The sequence below is a fragment of the Diadema antillarum genome, unplaced genomic scaffold (genome assembly GCF_040938485.1).
Source record: "Diadema antillarum isolate AM-2024a unplaced genomic scaffold, OU_Dant_1.0 seq00001244_RagTag, whole genome shotgun sequence".
Classification (NCBI taxonomy): Eukaryota; Metazoa; Echinodermata; class Echinoidea; order Diadematoida; family Diadematidae; genus Diadema; species Diadema antillarum.
Genome location: NW_027272031.1, coordinates 83,796 through 97,776, shown reverse-complemented (window position 1 = coordinate 97,776; position 13,981 = coordinate 83,796). Strand labels below are relative to the sequence as shown.

The 13,981-nt window shown below is 39.9% G+C and overlaps 1 long non-coding RNA gene across 1 annotated transcript; it reads right to left on the bottom strand.

Moving 5' to 3' along the window:
• Positions 1-6,115: 6,115 nt before the first annotated feature.
• LOC139745241 (uncharacterized) lies at positions 6,116-9,220 on the bottom strand. The gene is made up of 3 exons (XR_011711878.1): positions 9,150-9,220; positions 7,086-7,127; positions 6,116-6,282 (listed from the first exon to the last, which is right to left on the bottom strand). It is a non-coding gene; the product is annotated as an uncharacterized lncRNA (long non-coding RNA).
• Between the last annotated feature and the right edge of the window lie 4,761 nt (positions 9,221-13,981).

Genomic DNA, 13,981 nt, shown 5'->3' with positions numbered 1-13,981 from the left:
GATTATTTTATCATCCATGCTGCTCATCAACAAATAACGATACGAATACATATCATCGGATTGATGAACGCTTTGCAGAGCATTCTATATTCGTTTCTACATCGTTAGATATAGCTGTGTAGCTCGTACAAAATGTTGTCACAACATTTTCGTCGCTGACATTCGCCACATTGGACAGTTGCAGTTCTGTAAGCAAGCATTATCGACGCGCACCGTATCCAAGTACGCGCAATACCCGAGCGTTTCATTCAAGGACTTCCATTGTTGACGTAACAATAGACCAAGTTCGCATTACCTGAGCGCACCGTATCCATTGACATCCATTGTTGACATAACAATAGAAGACGCAGATAGACGCGTATTATCCTGGACTGGCCAGAAATGTGTTTATCTTATCGGCATAGCAACGTGTATTGCGACATCATTGCTTCTACTGGGACCATCACTCAGCGGAAGGATATTTCTGACAGAGCATACGCAATTTCCCGTTATCGCAGTTCATCTACCCTGCAAGCTACAACGTTACGAGGACGGACAATCAAGACACGGCACGATCCACACTGATATCAACATTGAATCCATGCAACCAGATAAAAGAAATGAGAATGAGTACAATTCATTAAACTATCTCAGACATTTGAACACTTGCGTGTGGACAATTACATACATTCGTTATTTGTGTACATGAATGTTTTGACATATTCATATGCATCTGTGTATTACTGTGGTAATCTTGACATCTAGACATGTTTCGGTGTATTTTGGAGAGTGTATATTATTGATACATGTATATCAGTAGTGATTTTGTGTCACATATTTCTGTGTTTGCAAACTATTATTGATTTGTTTACTTTGTAAACTATATCTGTAACCATTCAGCCGTATAAGTTTGCACAGTGTGACGTTGATATCAAGCATTGTATCATTTGTATCTCCAACTCAATCTAAATCAAAACGCACGATGGCAAAGTATCCAGAAATGAATTGGAATAGTGCTGATGTGCCGGAAGAATTCAAGTTATTCAAACAACGCATGGAGTTATGCTTCCAAGACAACGATGTCCAAGACCCAAAGAAGCAAGCAATCAAAATCAAAATTGCAGTAGGAAATGAAGGTTTGCGTAGAATTAACGCATCCGGTTTATCCAGTGAGGATCAAGAAAAACCTGCAATGTTGTGGTCTACTCTTGAAGGTCAGCTGAAAGTCAAGCTGAATTTTCGCATCCACAGACTGGAACTGATGCGATATCGTCAACACGCAAATGAAACTATCGACGAATTTGTAAATAGATGCCGGAGTAAAGCCAAAGAATGTGACTTTACCGAAAATGAGCTCTCAGAACGCGTGACAGAGCTAGTCATTGCGTCTACACCTATCGAGGCGTTCCAGAAAGATCTTCTAGACCAACCCAAAGGCTACAAGATAGCAAACCTCCTTGATGAAGGCAGGAAATACGAAGCCATAGCCGTAGGCAAACAGTGTCTTCGTTCGATCGACTCCTCCGCAAGCAACGTAGATGCTCTATCACATAACCAAGATAGACGCAAGAAGTGTGGTAACTGTAATTTGAATCATCCACCACGAAAGTGTCCAGCCTACAGAGACATTTGCAAAGCATGTGGTTCCAAAGGACACTGGGCTAAATGCTGCAGAAAGACAAAACACAGAAAAGTGCTTCGAGGACGAAGTCCAAGCAGAGGACGCCAAGGTGGTAACCGCAGTTTTTCACCACGAAGACAGAAGACACCCACCAGGCAGCCAACCAAACAAAATGTAGCCGAATTCTCCAAAGAGCCAAAAGGAGAAACCCAGGAAGATTTTGAGGAATTTAACACTATCGTACTGGGAAACGACCTAGACGCATCTATCGATTCTGTGCATCAGAAAGAAGCATTCGTGAAGATTGGAATTATCTGTCCCAGCAAACGTGGACAACACATCTTACATGCAAAGGTCGATACCGGAGCGAGTGGAAATACACTCCCTCTACGGACAATCAAGGCCATGTATGGAAGCAGGTGGCAAGCAGTTGTACACCCGACTTCAGCACGTCTTACCGCATACAACGGTTCCCCGATACATTGTTTGGGAACCCTTCAGATCACGTGCAAGTATAAAGACTCCGAGTGGAGAGATCAACTTTTCTACGTGGTCGATGTCTCAGGACCAGTGATAATTGGACTACCTATGTGCAGTGAGTTACACGTGGTAACAATCCATGAGATGCACCCTCAGAGTCGTAGTCCAACTAACAGACCGTCTCCGTTGAAATCTGTCAAGGACCTGCAAGTGCTCTATCCGGACCAGTTTGATCGTATTGGTAACTTTCGTGGAGAAGCAACACTACATGTCAAAGAAGGAGCTGTCCCCACCATTGATGCTCCAAGAAAGTGCAGCGTCCACATCAAAGACAAACTGAAGTCTGAGCTTGACTCAATGGAGAAGCAAGGCATCATCAGACAAATCGACCATCACACCGACTGGTGTAGTTCGATTACTACAGTTCTCAAGAAAGATGGATCCTTGAGAGTATGCCTAGATCCCAGGAGATTAAACCAGAATCTCAAACGATGTCCCCACAAGATTCCAACTCTTGAAGAGGTCAACCCAGCTTTCTCCGGAGCAAAGTATTTCTCTAAGCTCGACGCGAAATCCGGATATTGGTCTGTTCACCTATCCAAAGAATCCCAGGAGCTGACAACTTTTCGTACTCCATTTGGCAGATACTGCTACACACGCCTACCTTTCGGACTTTCTGTCAGCCAAGACTTGTTCCAGCAACACATGGACCGTATCGTTGGTCAAGTAGATGGATGCATCTGTATCGCTGATGATATTGCAGTTGTTGGACGTACCGAGGCAGAGCATGACAAAAACCTCCACAGACTGATGGAAGTTGCCCAAAGAGAAGGACTTGTCTTCAACAGTAAGAAGTGTATCATCAAAACTTACAGCATCAACTTCTTCGGCTCTGTATATACCAGAGATGGCATCCGCCCTGATCCACAGAAGATTGAAGACATTCATGCCATGCCAACACCTCAAGACAAAGAAGATCTACAAAAGTGCCTTGGTCTTCTTAACTATCTCGCTCCACACATCGCCAACTTCTCTGAAAAGGCATCACCCTTACGTGAACTACTGAAGCGAGATGTGCCATTCACTTGGCAAGACGATCATCAACATGCCTTCAACGAACTCAAGAAAGCGATCTCTGCAGAATCTTGTTTGCAGTACTATGATCCAAGGAAGACAACGATCCTAGAAGTCGACGCATCATCAAAAGGCCTAGGAGCTTGTTTGATGCAAGAAGGCAAACCTGTCGCATTTGCTTCAAAGTCTCTCTCATCGTCACAAGCTAACTACTCCAACATAGAGAGAGAAACGCTAGCCCTCGTGTTTGGAATACAACGTTTCCACACATACCTGTTCGGAAACCAGTTCACTGTCCAAACTGATCACAAACCCTTAGAGATGATCACCAGAAAGCCACTGAGATGTGCACCACCACGTTTGCAGAGACTTCTCATCAAAATTCAAGGCTATGACTATGATGTCAAGTACAAGCCAGGCAAATCGATGATCATATCAGATGCTTTGAGCAGAATGCCTAATCCAAGCAAGAATCAAGACGTTCCCCTTGATGTCAATGTGGAAGAGATCTGTGAGGAAATCGACATATCACAGATTGACCTTATCTTCTTTGGACAAAAGAAGAGAAATGAGCTGCAACAAGAGACGTCGAGAGATCCGACCTTGCGAGCTCTGTGGCAAATCGTCACGAATGGTTGGCCAGATACAATCAAGGAAGTACCTAGAGAGGTCAGAACATTTTGGCCATACCGCGATGAAATCGGAGTATCAGATGGTGTACTTTTCAAAGGCAATCAAGTCATCATTCCCACAGACCTCAGACAAGACATCCTGAATCAACTTCATCAGGGTCATCAAGGTATTGAACGTACCCGCAGACTAGCAAGGGAAACCGTGTATTGGCCGAACATCAATAAAGACATTGAGCAAATCTCAAAGAATTGCTACGCCTGCCAAGAAAATCAGGTCAAGCAACAAAGAGAACCCTTGCAACCTCACGACATACCAACTTCGCCGTGGACGAAGCTTGGAACTGACTTGTTTACTTTCAACAAGGAAGAATACCTGTTAGTGACCGACTACCATTCAAAGTATCCAATCGTTCGCAAGTTGAAGGATACATCCAGTGCGGCAGTCGCAAACATACTGAGTGGTATCTTCAGTCTTTTCGGACCACCAGCAACTCTGATATCAGACAATGGTCCACAATTCGTTGGAAGACCATTCCAAGAGATGTGTGAGAAATGGTCAATTGATCACATTACATCGTCTCCGCGATATCCAAGATCCAACGGACTCGCTGAACGCATGGTACAAACTGTGAAAGGAATCATGACCAAGTGTACCAGAACTGGACAAGACATCCAGACAGCACTACTACATTTTCGTGCCACACCAATCGACTCCAACCTACCATCACCTGCTGAATTACTCTTTGGAAGACCAATCAGGACAACACTTCCAAGTCACCACTTGACCAAACAATCGTCTACGCCTGATTTGTTGTTTCAGAGACAGGAGAACATGAAACACAATCACGACTTGCATGGAGGTAGGGATTTACCACCTCTGCACGTTGGACAGAAAGTGAGAGTTCTGAATCCCAAAGACAACACTTGGCTTCCAGCCGAAGTGAGCAAAGTACGTCAGGAACCAAGATCCTACGAAGTAGCAACTCCCAACGGTAGCATCTTGAGGAGAAATAGATCTCACCTGAGAGAGATGCCAACCGGAACGAAGCCAACAGTTCCAAAACGGGTTCACTTCGAAGACGACGACAGGAGTGAGGAAAGGAGACAACATCCAGACAGAAGACAAAGACAATCTGATAGGAAATCAGTCTCTACCCGGTACATAACGCGATATGGACGTGAAGTCAGACCCCCATCGCGGTACCAAGAGTAATGCAATGCTGGAAGATGAACTAGCAGCATTGTCAGTGTAAATAATATGTTCATTCATTATGTTTAGTGTTGATTTATTTACAGCACATTTGTGTAACCAAGTGAAACACATCATTTTATTTCACAATACAATATTTGAAATTTAAGTCAGGAACCATAACAACTACGACATATGCTACATTTATCAAAATGTTTGTTGCATGCTATATCTGTGTATAACTGTTAATCACATTTGTGTATTGAAACTATGATGTAGCTGTTCACTAATTTCACATACAAAAGTTCATCTCAACTGAATGTTAAAAAAACAACAAACATACAAGCATATATAAATCATTTCCTGTGTTGATGATAATCTGAGTACACACTCAAATGCTAAATCATTATGTTTCTATTACATACATATGTACATTCCGTATGAATATAATTATTTCTGTTTCATATTATTAAAGATATCACGAAGATATACGTGAAATTATTTGTAAATATGCTGGTGTTAAACTGCATGCATTTTTGTGACAATAAGTTTGAATAACGTTATCGTTTTATTCGTTCTATCTTTCGATACCAGATATGTCGAGATTTGTTCAGTATGAAAAATGTAAAACTTATACTGATAAAAAAGAGTTTCTGATACTGAGTATATTGCATTTGTGAGACCGGCTGTTTCAAGAAGAATAGATTTTATTTGCCTGCCTGATTGTAATTCAACGTATCTATGCAAATCTCAAACAAGCTTCCTCCATTTTTCAGCATTTTGTGTCAGAGATTCACATTTATAATACTTGGAAGATCAATGTGAATGTTTCCATATGTACAAGTGCAGTTTAAAAATATTCGTCATTGTATCTTTTCAGAAGGAGGGGGATGTTGTGTTATATGAGCGCACTACATTTATCACAAGTGTACGCATATTCTATGTATTCTATATTTGAGTGATACGGTCAGAGTAGCAGTCGTTACATGACGCTAGATTGTGATAGTGGATTAAAGTTGTTCATTTTATCGTTAAACAACTATGTCCTCTGTTCATCATTGAATCTGGTCCACTATTACAACACAACCGATACTATTACAACCATAATTAAATACGTCTCTTGCTGACATTTACCTGTATTCCCCGCACTGCTGATTGGCACACTGACGCTGACGCGCACGCAGGGGAAGCGGTGTGGTGAATCAATGCATACGGGGTGGGCGTGCTTAAGGGTTCTGTATCTACAGCAGAGCGCGCACCCCATCCTTCCCGGCTTATTATCACTGGGCATTCATCATCTGTGTCCGCTATAGAAGTGAAGGGGGGGGGGGGGATCAATAATATGTGAGCATCAACAGCCATCGCCCACGTTCATGGGTTTACACATATTAATATCATACACACACACACACACACACACACGTTAATCTGCCAGCAAGACATCTGAGCAAAGTCAAATACAGGGGCGGATCCAGGAATTCCATAAAGAGGGGGCACCTTTACAAAATTAAAGGGGGTGGGGGCGCACGCCCCTCCCCATTTTTTCCTTTTATTTCTTTTGTTTTGACAAAAAATAAAGAGCGGGCGCGCACCCGATGCGCCCCCGCCTGGATCCGCCACTGAAATATATAGGAATGTTCTTCTGCAGTTTTAGGTCATTAAACTATCAAACAAATCACGGAGGTTACGAAAACACACGAGAAATAACATCTTTGTTCATCTGCGTTGTCAAAGCCATAGGAATTTATTTTTAGAAAGAATATTTTTAGAAAGATGCAACAATCAAGTGTAGGACAGCAACAATTAAGTTGAACGATATCTTGGATGACACAATGTACACTGGACATTTTGTAGCTCGAGACGATATCCGATGAGGATGGAACAGTCAGGCCCCATCCTAGGCTTCATTGCCTCGACTTTAAATATCAATATAATATGAATCGATAGCGCATGCGCACTTTTTGGAAGTGACGCATCCTGTTAAATACACCCGTGCAAATTTTTCATGACTATTAGTTGTGCTATGATAGCGTTTATGTCCGGTTGTAATAGTCTTTAATAGATATCTTGTATCCACATTTTGCAGTCGTATATTTGGTGATATACTTACTCATGTCGCTTGGGCTTGGTGTTAAAGTAGTCCCAGATAAAGCTGCGAAAGATAAAAGACGTTATCGATAGCAGTGCGAATTTCGGAAGGAGAACAAAGAAATGCCGGCAAAATATTCATCATCAATGTGTCGACACGACAGGACAGGAAGTCCGGGCAAAGTCAGATATAGTAAGATTCTTCCGCATTTTGTTCCTTAAAGGTGTTGAATACAAGCACGAATGTTATGAAAACCATAAATGAATCACATCGTTTGTTATGTAAAGCAACAGAAGTTTAGAGCCCATGACCTTACATACAATAGCATAGATTATAGCAACAGCTGATTAGGACGACTTCTCGGGTAATACGCTAACATCCAAACGGCAAATTATAGATTCCTTTCAAATTGATCTGATTTCTAGTGCTTCAGACACATCGAGTGATTGTATATTCATACGACACGATACGACGTATGAATATGAGACCATACAGATACATCGTCCGGATACTGAGTATACAATCCTCGCATGGCAGCATCAGCCCTCGCGCTCTGTCACGTTTCACGAGGATATGCATCAATCTCTCCCTTGCGCAGTATGACGTTTTCTTGGGCTTTGCACATTGTGTGCTTACATTCGTTTTTGTAGTTCGTGAAAAGGGTCGCCAACATGATGTACCACGTATCGATACGTAGTATCAATATAAGGGCATTCATACACACATTATAACATCTTATTTTTTTTTTATCCATACGTCGTATATATGATAATCCAAAAGTAATACATCCACACGAGAACAGTCTGACAGGGGTTGATTTTGTTTTGTCTGCTTCTTGTCTTCACAACAGAGTTCAAAGTACACATTATCACAATAATGAACAAAACATCCAATTATTCTTCTTTACCGGAACGTGTTTAAAGAACAAATCATGACTACTAGTATTCAAGTACGTAGAAATAGGCCGATACCTCTCAGAAATTAAGTATAGATCGCAATGTCAGATTGATGCCCTTATTCAGAATGGCTTTGGTTGTCTTATGGTGTTGCATCTTAAATACACTGGACAGCAAAAGAAAGTACCCACTTCTGTCAAAGGCCGCACACAAAAATTCACCCCCTAGAAATAAACAATTTTTGTACACACGTGTGCTACAATGCCCCTAACTAATCACATGCAAGTGAATGTCTTCATAACAAAGAAGAACTTGACATGCACAGCATCTTGGTCACTGAATCAGAAGTCCCACACGAAAGCACTTTCCACCACGCAAAAATGGTCACTGAATGGACAACATTTTTAAACAACCAACATTGATCCAAGCTCTGCAGGAGGAATGGACAGAACTTCCCTAGGACTACGCCAGACAGCTTATCCAGAACATGCGTCAGAGATGCCTGGAATATGTCCAGGCACGAGGAGGGCATACACATTATTGAAAATTAATGTTTTTGACTGCTTTTTTTTTGTCCTGTGACACTGATTTTTGCGTAAAATTGTAAGGCTCATTCTTGATTCAGTGGCCAAGATGCTGTGCATGTCATTTTTTTCTTTGTAATAATGATAATCACTTGTTATTGGGTATTTGATTACTAATGGATATTGCAGCATACCTGGGTACAAAAATTGTTTATTTCTAGGGGGTGAATTTTTGTGTGCGGCCTCTGACAGAAGTAGGTACTTTCTTTTGCTGTCCAGTTTATGTTTTATTGCAACTGATTGACAAATTGCCCAACATCGACGTAATATTTCACTAATTTGAAAAATATGTTTTAGTTGTAAAATATTTATACCTGATGGTGTATAGCAAATCTCAGTTTATAACTGTAGAGGAAAAAAAACTGCTGCTGAAAAGTGGTCATCCTTTAGTGGCGATCAGAAAGAGACCCGACATTTCGATCTTAGAATCTTCGTCAGAGGCAAAGTGACAAACGTGGAACAGACCTCCTCGGAATGTACTTGTTGTGTGTTATAGTCTTATATGCAAAATTTACAATGTTTATCATTCTGCCTCTGACGAAGATTCTGCTAGGATCAAAAGTTCAGGCCCCTTTGACTCCGGTTGTATCTGATGACGTACTTACTTATGTCGCTCCTGCTAGGTGTTGAACTGTTCCCAGATGAAGCGGCGTGTTGTTTTACGGCCGTTACTGTACAGGAGGAATTTAAACAAGGAAGCGAAACCAGACATGTCATTCTTAATGTAATGACGTCACGACATACAGGCAGAATCGAATAAAGACAGGCTCTTCCGTACAAAGGTGTCAATCATTTACAGAATTAACGGGTTAGGTGTACGTTTATCACTTTCACCTAGTTAATAACTATGGATGCACCTTAAACATGTTGAAGGGATTGTACAGTTTTGGTTGAGATGCGGTTCAGATTTTAGCTTTTTGCAAGATAATTAGAAACCATTTGTATGAAATGTTAAAAAGCGTACAATCTTAAGAGGAATGAAAAATCTCTTTGATGAAAATCGGTTTTGGTGGGATTGAAAGATGGGACCTATCTTATATTAGGACCCCTTTGTTTTACCTTGTTTCTTGATGTCTCAGCCATTTCAAAATCAATATTCATCAATAAAGTTTTAGAATTGTTTGTTCTGTGATATTTCATGTAGGTGGCTTCTGATTGTCTCGCAAAAAGTTAGGACCCAATCTCAACCAAAAACGATATCATCCCTCTAAAGGGTATATAATCCTTGCAATTTTGTTAGTCATGTTTGGTAAAGGAAAGTTAAATTTTATTGCCACAAAAGCGAAATTTCGATAAAAATTCGATGATATTATGAGGTTTAGTTTATTTAACGCAAAATAGTTCTTGAAAAGTCAATATCAACACGCATGAATTGCCATAGTTCGTATTCAAGTCCTGAAATTTCTATTTTTTCCTCTGTTCGAAAGCAATATTCCCCAATCTCAAATTGAATGAATCCAATTGATCATTATTATGAAATCACTATTAGCCAAGAATGATATTGTGCTTTTCACCTTTAGAGCTCAAAATTTGATTTTTTTTTTCAGTCAGTTTTTTTTTTGTATACGACCATTAGAAAGTTGTTAGATGCTGACATCATTAGCTCACTCATTTGCATATTCTATTAATTATTTCATAACTGTTTTGTAAATTTTCACAAAACTTAGGAATTTCATAACTTCCCTTATCATTATCAGATTTTGATCAAATTTCCACTGTTGTCCTTATACGATTTTACGCTTTCTTTTCAGACAACCTCTAACAGTTATTTTACTGGTCCGGAATTCCCCTATCAACAAAAAGTTTACACTTTTAAGGTCTTTGAGGCTTGCATGAAGAGACAAAACCATTGCTCAAATAAAATTTCGTTCTACAGGATACGGTATACGTATAGCGTATGATTATGATTGTAATCGTCTGGTAGAGGTCTATAAAAGTAATATTGAATCGAATCAGAGGTTATTATTCGTTATGGCGATGTTGTCATAGGAAACAGATTAATGGCACCAACTCCCTTCGTGGATGTATATAGAATATAACCTATCAAAGTTTCTTTTTAGATTTTCTTTTGATATAATTATGTCAGTCATTCTGCGCCCCACATCTTTGTCTGACTTTGAATTCACTTTGCGCTTGGTGGTCACAAATTCCACAAGACACCATTGATTCCAACTCATTCACGTGACCCAGGGACATGTTGGCGAATATTGTACATTGTCACATTTCCTGTTTTTGTTCTTTGACTAAGATGAACTATCAAGGGTAGGGTTAATGACGTAGCTCTCAAGGTGACAGTGTTAAATGTATGTGAACGAAACACATAATCTTAGTGTCTACTAACGTAAACATTGTATGCGTTACTTATTGCACACGACGATAGTTTTTAATCGCATCGTAACCCTAGCTCTATACTTGCTCTTTGGGGTCACCATTTGGTTGTTGTGGGAAAGATTTTGAGTATAGAATTGCACACATATACTTAAAAGTTCAATGCATAGTGGACAGTAATTCGTCTTTGCATCACCAATGTTTGATTCAAAATATGTACATGTGTCCATTTTGGCAAACTTGCCGAACTTTCACGCAGCTTTAGGTGTTATGGTAACGGAAGATTATATTTTCCCTTCTTTATTTTGAGACAAAAAAAAAACTTCTTCTTCATCTTGCCATTTTCGTAATTGTTTGGTAAGACAGTAATACAATGTCTGTAGCAAATTTCATTCAAACATATTTCTGTTATCCAAAGTGAAAGAGCAGTGAAATCTATATTTTGCTAAATGATGGAGGAGCACATTTAAAGACTCCCACAATCATGATTAATGCATGCAGGAATCAAAAATTTTACTTTTAGTATCAGTGATCATTGTTATAGGGCTACACGCACTGGGAACATCACTGTTTGTACGGATTGACTTGGCAGAGGAAGGCATAAGTATTGACTATAGGAAGTTTAACCCGTCCTTTAATTTCCGATTGCTCAAAGTTTGGTAAGACCGACATGAGAACACCAGTTCTCATGATGGGGGGGGGGGGGGGGGTGAGAGAGAGGGAGTGAGCAGGAAAGCTTAAAGGGAATGTACAGTTCTGGTTGAGGTGAGGATTTAGCTTTAAACGTTTTGCGAGATATTCAGAAACCACTCTTTGAGATGTCAAAGAGCATGCAATTCTATAGGGGTATCAAAAGTTTATTTGATGAAAATCGGTTTTGAAATGGCTGAGATATCAAATAACAAGGTGAAACAAAGAGATCTTAATAAAAGGCGTGGCCTGTCGCCTTTTATTATTATCTTTTCTTTTTTGATATCTCAGCCATTTGAAAACCAATTTTCATCAAATAAAATTTTGATACCGTTTGATTACATCCTCTTTTATATTTCATAAGAGGTTTCTCATTATCTCATTTAGAAATGTTATAAACCTGAATCCCCACCTCAACCAGTTCTGCACAGTCCCTTTAAGTGTGTATTTGTGCGTGTGTAGAGAGAGCGGGGTTCAAAATGGAGGATAGCTAGATAGATGAATAGATAGATAGATAGATAGATAGATAGATAGATAGAGAAAAGAGGGTGAAAGATAATGCACGGGACGAGAGGTGAGGTATGCAAAGAGTAGTTTCATACCAGTAAAATATGTGACTAGTCCTACGATCACGAAAACGAGTACGATGATAACTGCCACGATGCAGGCTATCGTCGATCTCTCCATCCCTTGTCGGTCCTCCTCCTTTTCGTCCATGATTGACGCCGGAACATCCCCATCGTCCGGACTGCCGAATATCTCGATTTCGAATGTTGTCGACGTCGGCCTGGATTTGACATCGGGATCCGACGGCGGACGAGTGGCGCCCGCCTCGATGTAGTCATTCTGCTACAATGAGTGACAAGAAAGAACATGAAAAGAGACAAAAAGAGTAGAAGAAGACTGGAAAAGTAGCTGATTTCTAAATTTTGTTTAGGACCCTTTTTCATAACGTCATTGCCATCTTGCACAAGGGCATCGACAGAGTTAATGTAGTTAATCTATCAATATTTAAGAAAAGGACACATATTTAATGTAAGTTAAGTAATTCAGTGATGCTGCAAACAATACGAAATCGGTGTCAAGCCATGTAAAGTTAAAAAAAAAAAACCACAATATTTCCGAGTGCTTTGACTTCTGCGTTAGTTTTTCTAAGAGATTCTCGTTAGAGATAACCTGTGTTGTCAGCAGTATACTGTCATTAAAATCATGAAGTTAAATAGGATTCCTCGCTTATAGTGGCTACGTAAAATGAATAAAAGCCTACATCAAAACGTGTTCAGATTGCGCGAGTAATCGTGAGTAACTCTAAGGCAATATGAATCTTATCTATTCAATGACAAAGGAACAAGATTCAGCGAAAAAGATTTCCCCATGTTAGAGGAAAAACCCGAAATAGAACATGTAAAAGTTTGTCGAATTTAGACAGGAAGTCGGTCCAAAGGTCACAAACAGATAGCGAGTTTAAAGCGATTAACTGTGTTGTAATTTGGGACATACACCCATACACAGCATTGATAGTTTTGTCACTCTTAAAAGAGTGTATGGATGATAACAAAACTGTAAATTGGATAGTAAACTGGTGGCGTACCATGTGCACAATCTACAATCCATCACGAGTCATCATGACGAAGAGGCAAGAAATTGATGCTTACCACTATCTGACGGTTTGCCATGCTAAAAGTTAGCAGCGATGGGTGAATGAAACTTAGACTTATAGGAGACAACTGGCTGCCCTCTGAATCATTCCTTGTGTGAACAGACTCCCTAAAAGATTCTCCTGTGTTTGAAGTCCACAACATTCAGTCTCAGATGTTCCAATCGATTTATGTCCCATTCACGAGAGTCGTTCAAACCTAGATTCCCTGCTGGTGCCACGGCGGCGATATCTCGATAAATGTTAGTAATGGCGGTACTTATATTACAACTGTCATGACTGGAAGAATTTGTACTTCGGTGTTATCGCGGTGTCATTGTTGTCATGCGATACCTCTGCGATAAATGTTTTGCTATGTACAGCACGTTTTATAATACAGGATTCCCCAATACAAGAACAACCTTACGCTCACCCAGTCCAAGCGAAACTGCTCGAGATCACGATGTTTTCAACTTTTATACGGCAATATTTGTAAGAGCGATGCCTTTAAATTTGTTCGTTAAAGTTAACTCTACCATGGAATTTTATACATGCTGACTTTAATGTATGCAAACATTCGTTTATTTAGTTTAAAGGACATTACATATAAGAGACTGGTCAAAGCGTTCTTCTTTTGCCACATTTTCTCCACCCCCAAAAGGAAAACCGAATTTGTATTATATATACACATGTATATAATAAATAATATATACAAATATCTTGTATGAGATATGACGAAAGAGAAGATGTTGCATATCTTGGAATTATTTTTCGTCTTACATA